This window comes from Bufo bufo, chromosome 2, assembly GCF_905171765.1.
Source record: "Bufo bufo chromosome 2, aBufBuf1.1, whole genome shotgun sequence".
NCBI classification, from domain to species: domain Eukaryota; kingdom Metazoa; phylum Chordata; class Amphibia; order Anura; family Bufonidae; genus Bufo; species Bufo bufo.
In genome coordinates, this window is record NC_053390.1 from 550,494,450 (window position 1) to 550,507,538 (window position 13,089).

At 46.9% G+C, this 13,089-nt stretch overlaps 1 protein-coding gene across 3 annotated transcripts in view; it reads left to right on the top strand.

Annotated features, from left to right (window-relative positions):
• Positions 1–1,696: 1,696 nt before the first annotated feature.
• Positions 1,697–13,089, top strand: part of G3BP2 (G3BP stress granule assembly factor 2) — a 36,760-nt gene continuing 25,367 nt past the window's right edge. For 2 of the 3 annotated variants that reach the window (XM_040418106.1, XM_040418108.1), the window contains exon 1: positions 1,697–2,094. The gene's annotated coding sequence lies outside the window, so the exon portion shown is untranslated. The remainder of the gene's footprint in view (positions 2,095–13,089) is intronic. The other variant, XM_040418107.1, reaches the window with a different exon arrangement.

Below are 13,089 nucleotides of genomic sequence, written 5' to 3' on the forward strand. Positions count from 1 at the left end.
AGTGACGTGATAGTACGTCACTGAGTGGGAAGGGGTTAAATATCCTGCCGCTCCCATGTCACCGCTCCAGTCCGCGCTGAGTTACAGCATTTACTCAATATTTAAAAAAGTGGACAACCCCTTTAACACGATGGATTGCATGGGTTTCAGTGTTGATTCTGTTGCAAAAACCTTGCTGAATCTGTGCTACATCCGCCTCCTACAGTGGGAGGACACATGGCAATTCACGAGGCTGAGGATTTTGCACTTGTGGTTTTCAAGACCACACCAAACAGCTCAGTGTGAGGTAGCAGAGACTAGCAGGTCTTGTGTAACAGGATCCTAGAGTGAAGGCTGGGCCCTCCCAACCCACCTGGTCTGCAACCATTTCGGCTGGGCCCTCCCAACCCAACTGGTCTGCAACCATTTCAGTTATATTAATTACCTCGCCTCCAGTCCTGAGTTTTCCTCACCCCCTGGATGCTTGTTTTGTTTTTTAACTCCTGAGCTTCGGTTCACTTACTTGTCAGCCAACTCAGCAAGTGAATCGAAGATTTGATTCATGAATCGGTTCTTTTGAATGAACTGATTCAAATGAACCGATTCATTTAAAAGATTCGAACTTCCCATCACTAGTCAGTGGCCCTATTGGGGCTCAATCTAATTTTCCTATATATCCACATACATTGAGGCACATTGGTGCGGATCCGTCATGGATCTGCACAGACGGATACGTTCAAATTATAAACGTCTGCATCCGTTCAGAACGGATCCATTTGTATTATCTTTAACATAGCCAAGACGGATCCGTCGTGAACACCACTGAAAGTCAAGGGAGGGCGGATTCATTTTCTATTGTAAGTCAATGTAAGTAAGACAATGTAAGGCTACTTTCACACTTGCGTTTGGGGTTCCGTTTGTGAGATCCGTTTCAGGGCTCTCACAAGCGGCCCCGAACGGATCCGTTCATCCCCAATGCATTCTGAGTGGAGGCGGATCCGTTCAGAATGCATCAGTTTGGCTCCGTTCCGCCTCCATTCCGCTCTGGACGTGCGGAGCCTGACGGATCCGTCCTGACTTACAATGCAAGTCAATGGGGACGGATCCGTTTGACGTTGACACAATATGGTGCAATTGCAAACGGATCCGTCCCCCATTGACTTTCAATGTAAAGTCAGGACGGATCCGTCTAACAATTAGACTTAGACTTTATTTTTACATAGAATGCGGACGGATCCGTTCTGAACGGATACCATCGTTTGCATTTATAGGTGCGGATCCGTCTGTGCAGACACCAGACGGATCCGCACCTAGCGCAGGTGTGAAGGTAGCCTAAGTCAATGGGGACAGATCTGTTTGGCTCAGTTACTCCAGACGGACACCAAAACGCTGCATGCAGGCAGCGTTCTGGTGTCCGCTTCCAAAGCAGAATGGAGACGGAACGGAGGCAAACTGAGCGGATCCTTATCCATTCAGAATGCATTAGGGCCAAACTGATCCGTTTTGGACCGCTTGTCAGAGCTCTGAACGGATCTCACCAACGGAAAGCCAAAACGCCAGTGTGAAAGCAGCCTAATGCCAGTGGGTATTGTTTTTTTTTTCTTTGTTGTATATTATTTGCGATCAATAAAGTTTTTTTTTTTTAAAACAACAACATCCAGGCAGATGAACTAGCTCCGCCCAGGTGCGCCGTGACGTCAGGGGGAGGCGTGACATCCTTCGTTACCGTGCGCCTGGAGGGCACGCAAACGCGCTAAGGCTGCTGGGTTCTGATCTCACGGAGGCCGCGTAATTGACCGAACGCTGCGTCACTCTGGTGACGTCACGGTCACGACACCATATTCCCCGCCCTACAGCTGACGCCCGTAGCCTGAGGGTGAACACAACAAAAACAACGTGCCTCTATCGTCAGACGGGGCTCCTCCTGTGTGTGGGCATAGCGGCCGTCTCACGGGCTCTGGCTGAGGTGAGTGCGACACTGGATGCCTTCCCGTCACACGGTCTTTGTGTGGTCGGTACCGGCTGCCTTCTAGTTCTCAGGCTGTGCCCTCCTGCGGCGCTGAAGGTTACCGTGTATTAGTGCACTGCCTACCCGGCCTGGAGCTCCCCCCAGAGGTGAGTTATTCTACCTGCAGGTAGGTTGCCCTGTGCTCCATCTTTACTACTACCATTTATGTAGACCCTGTGAGTAACTGAGGAAGTCATCATCTCCTGGCCTCTTTGGGGGACCCAGCCTATGCTGACATGAATGGTAGTAGTGTAATGTTTCACTTCCCCTGTGGGGGCGCTGCAGGGAAATGGGTCACTTAGGGTACAGTGGCAAGGGGCGGATAGGCAGGCTAGCGGTTGGAAATGATTGGTTTGTTCCAGATCATCGGCTGCTTGTTTAGCTACGTGTACATGCTGAGGTCGGCGGCACGTGCCTGTTTACATAAGGCTCACCCCATGCACCACCGGCGCTCGTTTGTTGGGTAATCACATTTAGAGTGGGTGGAGATGATGCAGCTGAAAGCCTGCCCACACGCAGCGGTCGCATGGTTTTACCGGTAAAACCGAGGACTTGGTTCCAGAGTCATATGGCCATTGGATGCCGTGGGTGGGGTTTTGGCCTCATGGCACAGTGATTGGTGATGAGGGCTCTTTCTGCTAGGTTTCCCCACAGACTACAGCTGGTTGGCGGTGGTCCCAGCGGCAGGACACCATGTGGACAGCTTACTCTTCTAATAAGTAAGGCTTGCAGAAAACCCCTTTATTACTGCTGCCATACACTTATTGCAGAAGTGCCATAGCTATGGTTAATGTCTGCGATCAGCGATAAAGTCGATTGCAGACATTTAATCCCTTGCCACCACAACATCTGAGAGAGGAAAACCCAGGAGCCAAGTGCTCCTGGGGCCAGAACGCCTTGCTGAGAGCGGGGAAGCTGTAACCTGGGCCTGTACAAGTTTACCATGCCTATTACCGGTATGTTCCGGTGCAAGCCTGAATTTTCTATAAAAGGGGTTTTCAGGGCTTTTAATATTGGTCACCTATCCTCAGGATAGGTCATAAATATCGCGGGGGTTAGCTACATGAAGGGAAGACGCGCGCAGTGTGCACGTGCCCTCTCCTGCTTCTTCCTGCTCGCGCCGTCTTCTCATACAGCTGATCGTCGGGGGTGCCGGGAGTCGGACACCCGCCGATCCGGTATTGATAAGCTATCCTCAGGAAAGGTTATCAATATTAAAGTCCCAGAGAACCCCTTTAAGTAATTAAATCCTATCACTGAATAGAAATGGCAATCTTGTTGCATGTTGAGGTCCCCTCAGGGTCCTAAAAAAAATGTGATCTGAAGTGAAGGTAGGCAGTGGTAAGATGGACTGCAGCCTTGTGACCATCGTAGATTCCAGCCCAGTCTGTGACCTTCAGGAGACAGTTGTCCTCCCGCTATGTTACGTGTGATTGCAGGCCTATGGGTCAGACAGAGTCTATTGCGCTGGTGGAGATGGCACAGGTAGTACAGTGCATGCAGACCGGGGACATTGTGGACAGCTGCTAGGCGGTCTTTCCGGGACACCCCCTTCTAACCTTTCTAATATTCTGATTTCTATACAAGTTGGGGTCCATTCACACGTCCGTAATTTGGGTCCGCATTTGTTCCGCAATTTGCGGTCCCATTCACTTTCAATGGGGCTGGAACAGATGCGAATCTGCATTTTCGGGATCCGCAATTCCGTTCTTGAAAAAAATAGAACATGTCCTATTCTTGTCCACAATTGCGGAACAGAAAAGGCATTTTCTATTAGTGTCTGTGTTTCAAAGCACTTACGGAGGTGTGAATGGACCCTTAGGCCTCATTCACACGTCTGTGGCCACGATGACGTCCATGACAAGATGATCAGTGGTTCATCCATGAAGATGTCTTTGAAGGATCCGTATGCTCAGCTGAAAGCTAATTTCCACAGCATCTCCTGGCAACTATCTGTGAAAACCACAGACCAAACACGCGTGGCATCCATGTTGTGTCCATAGGTTTTCACGCAATAATGCACTAATTACGGACAGTCTGTGGAAAACCACCATGTGTGAATGTATCCATTAAAGTCAATGGATGCGTGAGCACTGCATGCAAACACACACGTCCATGATTCACTGACATGTGACAGAGGTCTTAGAGCGATTCTTGTGAACTAGGGTCAGGGCTCATACACACGGCGTCCTCCGTGTGCATGCTGCCGTTTTCTTTCACTTCAATAGTAATGTCTTATCCTTGTCTGCAGGAATAGGACATGTTTTATCTTTATTGAGGGGCTGCGGAAAGGACGTGCAGATGCGGGGGCAGCACACGTTGTGCGTTCTGCATCTTTTGCAGCCCCATTGAAATGAATGGATCTGATCTGCTAAAAAAAAAAAAAAAAAAAAGCGGGCCAAGCATACGGTAGTGTACATGAGCCCTAAAAATACACTCCTTGGTATTAGGCCAGCTTGGCACACACATTTTTGAGCATTTCTATTTTGTAACATTAAAATATATATATTTTTTTCTAACTTTTTTTTTTTGTCTTAAAGGGGTATTCCCATCACAGACAATGATGGGACCTGCATCTACAACGAGAACGGAGCGAGGAGAATGGTGGCTGGAGGACCCTGGGTTTCCCGGGGTCCGTCCACCACAAAGCGCTGTTCCCCGCTGCCCCCATAGAAGTGAATGGGAGCTCAGCGCGCATGCGTGGACCCTGTTCCCACTCATTTCTATGGGGCAGACTGAAATAGCCAAGTTTTCGGCGGCCCTATAGAAATGAATGGAGGGCGGCTGCCCATGTGCAGTGCACCCTCCATTCATTTCTCCACCCCGTTCTCGTTGTAGACCTATCAGACAATGGGGGCATATCCTAGCGATATGCCCCCATTGTCTGTGATGGGAATACCCCTTTTAACCACCTCCGGACCGCCTAACGCAGGATCGCGTTCCGGAGGTGGCAGCGCTGCGCACAGTCACGCATATACGCGTCATCTCGCGAGACGCGAGACTTCCTGTGAACGCGCGCACACAGGCGCGCGCGCTCACAGGAATGGAAGGTAAGAGAGTTGATCTCCAGCCTGCCAGCGGCGATCGTTCGCTGGCAGGCTGGAGATGTGTTTTTTTTAACCCCTAACAGGTATATTAGACGCTGTTTTGATAACAGCGTCTAATATACCTGCTACCTGGTCCTCTGGTGGTCCCCTTTGTTTGGATCGACCACCAGAGGACACAGGTAGCTCAGTAAAGTAGCACCAAGCACCACTACACTACACTACACCCCCCCCCCGTCACTTATTAACCCCTTATTAGCCCCTGATCACCCCATATAGACTCCCTGATTACCCCCCTGTCATTGATTACCCCCCTGTAAAGCTCCATTCAGATGTCCGCATGATTTTTACGGATGCACTGACACATGGATCGGATCCGCAAAACGCATCCGGTCGTCTGAATGAAGCCTTACAGGGGCATGATCAATGACTGTGGTGATCACCCCCCTGTCATTGATTACCCCCCTGTAAAGCTCCATTCAGATGTCCGCATGATTTTTACGGATGCACTGATAGATGGATCGGATCCGCAAAACGCATCCGGACGTCTGAATGAAGCCTTACAGGGGCATGATCAATGACTGTGGTGATCACCCCATATAGACTCCCTGATCACCCCCCTGTCATTGATTACCCCCCTGTCATTGATTACCCCCCTGTAAAGCTCCATTCAGATGTCCGCATGATTTTTATGGATGCACTGATAGATGGATCGGATCCGCAAAACGCATCCGGACGTCTGAATGAAGCCTTACAGGGGCATGATCAATGACTGTGGTGATCACCCCATATAGACTCCCTGATCACCCCCCTGTAAAGCTCCATTCAGATGTCCGCATGATTTTTACGGATGCACTGATACATGGATCGGATCCGCAAAACGCATCCGGTCGTCTGAATGAAGCCTTACAGGGGCATGATCAATGACTGTGGTGATCACCCCATATAGACTCCCTGATCACCCCCCTGTCATTGATCACCCCCCTGTCATTGATCACCCCCCTGTCATTGATCACCCCCCTGTCATTGATCACCCCCCCTGTCATTGATCACCCCTCTGTAAGGCTCCATTCAGATATTTTTTTGGCCCAAGTTAGCGGAATTTTTTTTTTTTTTTCTTACAAAGTCTCATATTCCACTAACTTGTGTCAAAAAATAAAATCTCACATGAACTCACCATACCCCTCACGGAATCCAAATGCGTAAAATTTTTCAGACATTTATATTCCAGACTTCTTCTCACGCTTTAGGGCCCCTAGAATGCCAGGGCAGTATAAATACCCCACATGTGACCCCATTTCGGAAAGAAGACACCCCCAGGTATTCCGTGAGGGGCATATTGAGTCCATGAAAGATTGAAATTTTTGTCCCAAGTTAGCGGAACGGGAGACTTTGTGAGAAAAAAATTAAAAATATCAATTTCCGCTAACTTGTGCCAAAAAAAAATAATTTCTATGAACTCGCCATGCCCCTCATTGAATACCTTGGGGTGTCTTCTTTCCAAAATGGGGTCACATGTGGGGTATTTATACTGCCCTGGCATTCTAGGGGCCCCAAAGCGTGAGAAGAAGTCTGGTATCCAAATGTCTAAAAATGCCCTCCTAAAAGGAATTTGGGCACCTTTGCGCATCTAGGCTGCAAAAAAGTGTCACACATCTGGTATCGCCGTACTCAGGAAAAGTTGGGGAATGTGTTTTGGGGTGTCATTTTACATATACCCATGCTGGGTGAGAGAAATATCTTGGTCAAATGCCAACTTTGTATAAAAAAAATGGGAAAAGTTGTCTTTTGCCAAGATATTTCTCTCACCCAGCATGGGTATATGTAAAATGACACCCCAAAACACATTCCCCAACTTCTCCTGAATACGGCGATACCACATGTGTGACACTTTTTTGCAGCCTAGGTGGGCAAAGGGGCCCATATTCCAAAGAGCACCTTTAGGATTTCACAGGTCATTTACCTACTTACCACACATTAGGGCCCCTGGAAAATGCCAGGGCAGTATAACTACCCCACAAGTGACCCCATTTTGGAAAGAAGATACCCCAAGGTATTCCGTGAGGGGCATGGCGAGTTCCTAGAATTTTTTATTTTTTGTCACAAGTTAGTGGAAAATGCTTATTTTTATTTTTTTTATTTTTTTTCATACAAAGTCTCATATTCCACTAACTTGTGACAAAAAATAAAAACTTCCATGAACTCACTATGCCCATCAGCGAATACCTTGGGGTCTCTTCTTTCCAAAATGGGGTCACTTGTGGGGTAGTTATACTGCCCTGGCATTCTAGGGGCCCAAATGTGTGGTAAGGAGTTTGAAATCAAATTCTGTAAAAAATGACCTGTGAAATCCGAAAGGTGCTCTTTTGAATATGGGCCCCTTTGCCCACCTCGGCTGCAAAAAAGTGTCACACATCTGGTATCTCCGTAATCGGGAGAAGTTGGGGAATGTGTTTTGGGGTGTCATTTTACATATACCCATGCTGGGTGAGAGAAATATCTTGGCAAAAGACAACTTTTCCCATTTTTTTTATACAAAGTTGGCATTTGACCAAGATATTTATCTCACCCAGCATGGGTATATGTAAAAAGACACCCCAAAACACATTCCTCAACTTCTCCTGAATACAGAGATACCAGATGTGTGACACTTTTTTGCAGCCTAGGTGGGCAAAGGGGCCCACATTCCAAAGAGCATCTTTCGGATTTCACAGGTCATTTACCTACTTACCACACATTTGGGCCCCTAGAATGCCAGGGCAGTATAACTACCCCACAAGTGACCCCATTTTGGAAAGAAGAGACCCCAAGGTATTCGCTGATGGGCATAGTGAGTTCATAGAACTTTTTATTTTTTGTCACAAGTTAGTGGAATATGAGACTTTGTATGAAAAAAAAAAAAAAAAATCATCATTTTCCACTAACTTGTGACAAAAAATAAAAAATTCTAGGAACTCGCCATGCCCCTCACGGAATACCTTGGGGTGTCTTCTTTCCAAAATGGGGTCACTTGTGGGGTAGTTATACTGCCCTGGTATTCTAGGGGCCCAAATGTGTGGTAAGGAGTTTGAAATCAAATTCAGGAAAAAATGAGTGAAATCCGTAAGGTGCTCTTTGGAATATGGGCCCCTTTGCCCACCTAGGCTGCAAAAAAGTGTCACACATCTGGTATCCCCGTACTCAGGAGAAGTTGAGGAATGTGTTTTGGGGTGTCTTTTTACATATACCCATGCTGGGTGAGATAAATATCTTGGTCAAATGACAACTTTGTATAAAAAAATGGGAAAAGTTGTCTTTTGCCAAGATATTTCTCTCACCCAGCATGGGTATATATAAAATGACACCCCAAAACACATTCCCCACCTTCTCCTGAGTACGGAGATACCAGATGTGTGACACTTTTTTGCAGCCTAGGTGGGCAAAGGGGCCCATATTCCAAAGAGCACCTTTCGGATTTCACAGGTCATTTTTTACAGAATTTGATTTCAAACTCCTTACCACACATTTGGGCCCCTAGAATGCCAGGGCAGTATAACTACCCCACAAGTGACCCCATTTTGGAAAGAAGAGACCCCAAGGTATTCGCTGATGGGCATAGTGAGTTCATAGAACTTTTTATTTTTTGTCACAAGTTAGTGGAATATGAGACTTTGTAAGAAAAAAATAAAAATAAAAAAAAATCATCATTTTCCGCTAACTTGTGACAAAAAATAAAAAGTTCTATGAACTCACTATGCCCATCAGCGAATACCTTAGGGTGTCTACTTTCCGAAATGGGGTCATTTGTGGGGTGTTTGTACTGTCTGGCCATTGTAGAACCTCAGGAAACATGACAGGTGCTCAGAAAGTCAGAGCTGCTTCAAAAAGCGGAAATTCACATTTTTGTACCATAGTTTGTAAACGCTATAACTTTTACCCAAACCATTTTTTTTTTACCCAAACATTTTTTTTTTATCAAAGACATGTAGAACTATAAATTTAGAGCAAAATTTCTATATGGATGTCGTTTTTTTTGCAAAATTTTACAACTGAAAGTGAAAAATGTCATTTTTTTGCAAAAAAATCGTTAAATTTCGATTAATAACAAAAAAAGTAAAAATGTCAGCAGCAAAGAAATACCACCAAATGAAAGCTCTATTAGTGAGAAGAAAAGGAGGTAAAATTCATTTGGGTGGTAAGTTGCATGACCGAGCAATAAACGGTGAAAGTAGTGTAGGTCAGAAGTGTAAAAAGTGGCCTGGTCTTTCAGGGTGTTTAAGCACTGGGGGCTGAGGTGGTTAAGAAGCCTACGGACAGCGGGAACAACACGGTACCCAGAGAATGTGACATTTAAAAAAAAAAAAAAAACTGGTGTAAAGTAGAACTGGCTTAGTAGCCCATAGCAACCAATCAGATCCCCCTTTTATTTTGGACAGCTCCTTTAGAAAATGAAATGAGGAATCTGATTGGTTGCTATGGGCAACAAAGCCAGTTCCCCCTTTGACTCTATACCAACCACAGGTTGGCTTACTTTCAGGCAGATTTTTATGCCAGAATTGTGGTGCAAAAGTTCCATCTTGGGTTGTCCGCCTTTCTACCAAAGCCACACCCCCTTTTCAGACTAGAGGCAGAAACTTTCTCTAAACATCGATGCATTATATTGCTCCTTTTTTTTTGGGCCCGGTGCACTCCTTAGTAAAAGTGGGCCTTTGTGTGTGTAATAATGCAATATAGACTTTAGCCAAGGAGGGCACCGCTTGTAGTAAATGTGTAACACGTTGTGGTCGGTGCTCCCAGCAGTTCAAAGGCTGTCTGCCACGCACAGTATATATCTGTATACACCATCTATCGCTAGGCTAGTTTTACATTTTTGGGCAGGCTGTATCAGCATTGCTGAAAGCTACATGAATGCCGTTCTTCCCCTTTAAAGGGGTCTTCCGAGACTTTAATACTGATGACCTGTCCTCTGGAAAGCTAGTCACTATCAGTGGGGATCCTCGCCGATCAGCTGTGTGAGAAGGCACTGACGCTTGCAGTAGCACCGCAGCCTTCTCCAGCTTTCCCTTGGCCTAGTGATGTCAAGTTCATCAGTCACATGGCCTAGGAGCAGCTCAGCCCCATAGAAGTGAATGGGACTGAGTGCGATACCAAGCGAAGGCCGCGGCGCTCAGAGAAGTGGCGGTACCATTACCTTATGACTAGAAGCGCCTAGTCCCCGATGCACTCGAGGAGCACGCCTGGGTGACACGTGAGCGAGATGTGGAGACACAGGAGGATGACGTGGCCACTGGTGGGCAGGACACGGCAAGGGGCAGCCCTCTTGACTTCTATATGAAAATTGGCATATGCCGAGAATGAGATATAAAGATTAATAAGGCTAGATGCTTCTAGTCACAAGGTAATGAGCAGAAATAAAAATGACATGTCGCTATGACCGCCACTGGTGTGCTGAAGAGCGGAAATCCTGTAAATGAGGAATTTATTGTTGCTGGCTGAACTCGGTAATTGCATTGTGAATGCATGCTTCTTGATGCAGTAACTGCTTCACATCAGTGTCCCAACCTCGCTGTGTGCCAGGACTTTTGAAGCCAAAACTGGGAAGGGATTCAAAGTCTCCCCTCTTATGAGCCTCTCCTGATTTCGGCTTCAGAATCTACCTAAAAAGACCTGAACGTGTGGCAGCTCCCTAACTGCACCTCTCGACGAGCAGGCAATTATCAAGAATGAACGGTTTGTTCCTGATAATTGCCTTCTGTGTTGGCCTTTTTAAATGGGCCTTAGGCTGAGTTTGCATCGGCCTTCAGCACCCTTCCGTTATAGGAGCAGGAGAACGGATGGATTTGGCACATAACTGAGCCTATAGACCCCAGTAGACTATAATGGGGTCCGTTTTGTCTCCGCTTCAAAAATCTTCCTCTGAGTGGAAACCTACCAGGTCCCATTATAGTCTATGGGGTCCGTAGGCTCCGTTCGGCTTAGTTACCGTATGTGCCGAATCCACATAACTGAGCAGGAGACCGGAAAGCCTGAACGCTGATGTGAACTCAGCCTTAGGGCTTGTTCACATGACCGTTGGCCCTCCGTGCCCGTGCGGTCCACAATGCATGGGCTCCGACTGTGGGCCAGCCACAATGCGGATCTCGGACCCATTCACTTGAATGGGTCCGCAATCCATCCGTTCCACAAAAAGATAGAGCAAGTTCTATCTTTTTGCGGTGCGCAGGCACGGAACGGAACCCCAGGAAGCACTCTGTTGTGCTTCCGTGGGGTTCCGATACGTGCTTCTGCACCGCATCTCTGGATTTGTGGACCCATTCAAGTGAATGGGTCCTCATCGGTGATGCAGAATGCACACGGCCGGTGCCCCATGTATTGTGGGGCTGCAATACGGTCACTGTCATGTGAATGAGCCCTTACAAGGGGTTCTCCAGTAATTTAAGCAAGTGCCCGCAGCGTGCCACCTAAAATAGAAGATTCATGCCTGCTCCATTTCGCTGTCTCTATCTTCCGGACCTCACACTGTTTTCCTTCCGTGACTGGCTTCAGGGGTGATGTGCTGTTTGTGGCCACATCACCATGTATGCAAATCATTGCTGACCATGCCCGTGCACCACTGAATGTAAACAGTGCAGGGACCGGAAAACGGAGGCCGCGCAGAGAGACGGGAACGGGTAAGTATGAATCTTCTGTTTCAGGGGGCAGTGAGTAAACATGTGCTTAAACATTGTTCTACCAAGTCCATAAAGGTGGATGTGGTAATCTCGCTGATTGCTGTGGGTTAAAGTGGAGGAGTTTATCTAATGGTGCAAAGGTAAAGAGGACTTTCAACCTTTAGTGGATCTTATCGCTTTTAACTGTGCAGTTGGGGGCTGGTAGCTGTCATTTAGAGGGTGGCCATACACATGTCAGCTGACGCTGGCGACCCATCCAATGTGTATGGGTCCAGGAAAGTCGGATTCGAAGTATTCTTTTTCTTGTAGATCCTGACAGATTGCGGTCAGTAAGGCTCAGTTCACACCTGAGCTTTCTGAAAGGAGCGCTCTGTATGCGCGATTGTACGGGCGTTTACAAGCGCGCATACAGAGACAAGTGTACACACAGTGTCGCGCGTTCCCGAAAGTCTATGTATGGGAACGCGCGACAAGCGCCCAAAAAAACGCTCCTGTACTTGTGTGAGCGTCGGGCGTTTTACAGCGCGATCGTACGCGCTGTAAAACGACCAGGTGAGAACCATTCCCATAGGGAAGCATTGGTTTCTCCTTGTTGAGCGTTTTACAGCGCGTAGGAACGCGCTGTAAAACGCTCAGGTGTGAACTGAGCCTAAAGCCTTAATCACACGTCAGTGATTTCCATCAGTGATTGTGAGCTAAAACCAGGATTGGAGCCTCCACAGAGATGAGGTATAAGCCCTCTTTCACACAACCGTATGCCTTTTTCAGTGTTTTGCGGTCCGTTTTTTCACGGATCCATTGTTCCATTTTTTTGTTTCAGTTTCTGTTCTGTTTTTCTGTATGGCATATACAGTAGTTACATAGAAAAAATTGGGTTGGGCATAAAATTTTCAATAGATGGTTCCGCAAAATCGGAACGAATACGGATGCATTTCCGTATGTATAGAGCAAGAATATCATTTTGGTTTGCTCAATTTCATTTCCGTACGTGTTCAATTTTTTTTGGCGGACCCATTGACTTGAATGGAGCCACGGAACATGATTTGCGGGCAATAGGGCATGTTCTATCCTTCAACGGAGAAAAAAAATGGAAATGCTGAAACGTAATGCATACTGAGTACATTCAGTTTTTTTGCAGAACCATTGAAATGATTGGTACCGTATACGGAATGCAAAAAACAGCCTGTAAACGGGGGGAAAAAGGTCGTTTGAAAGAGGCGTAAGGGAAAGAAAGATCTGCACCTGTTCTGTCGTTAGAGTTGCACCTGGTTTTGGCTCAAAATCACTGACCGGACACTGACTGTGCGAATAAGGCCTAACGCCTCCACTTTGTTCTGGTTTACTCGATCTCCCCAGCTGTGTGAGCTTTGGGAACTTAGTATACCAGTAATATTGCTACTCTTTTGCC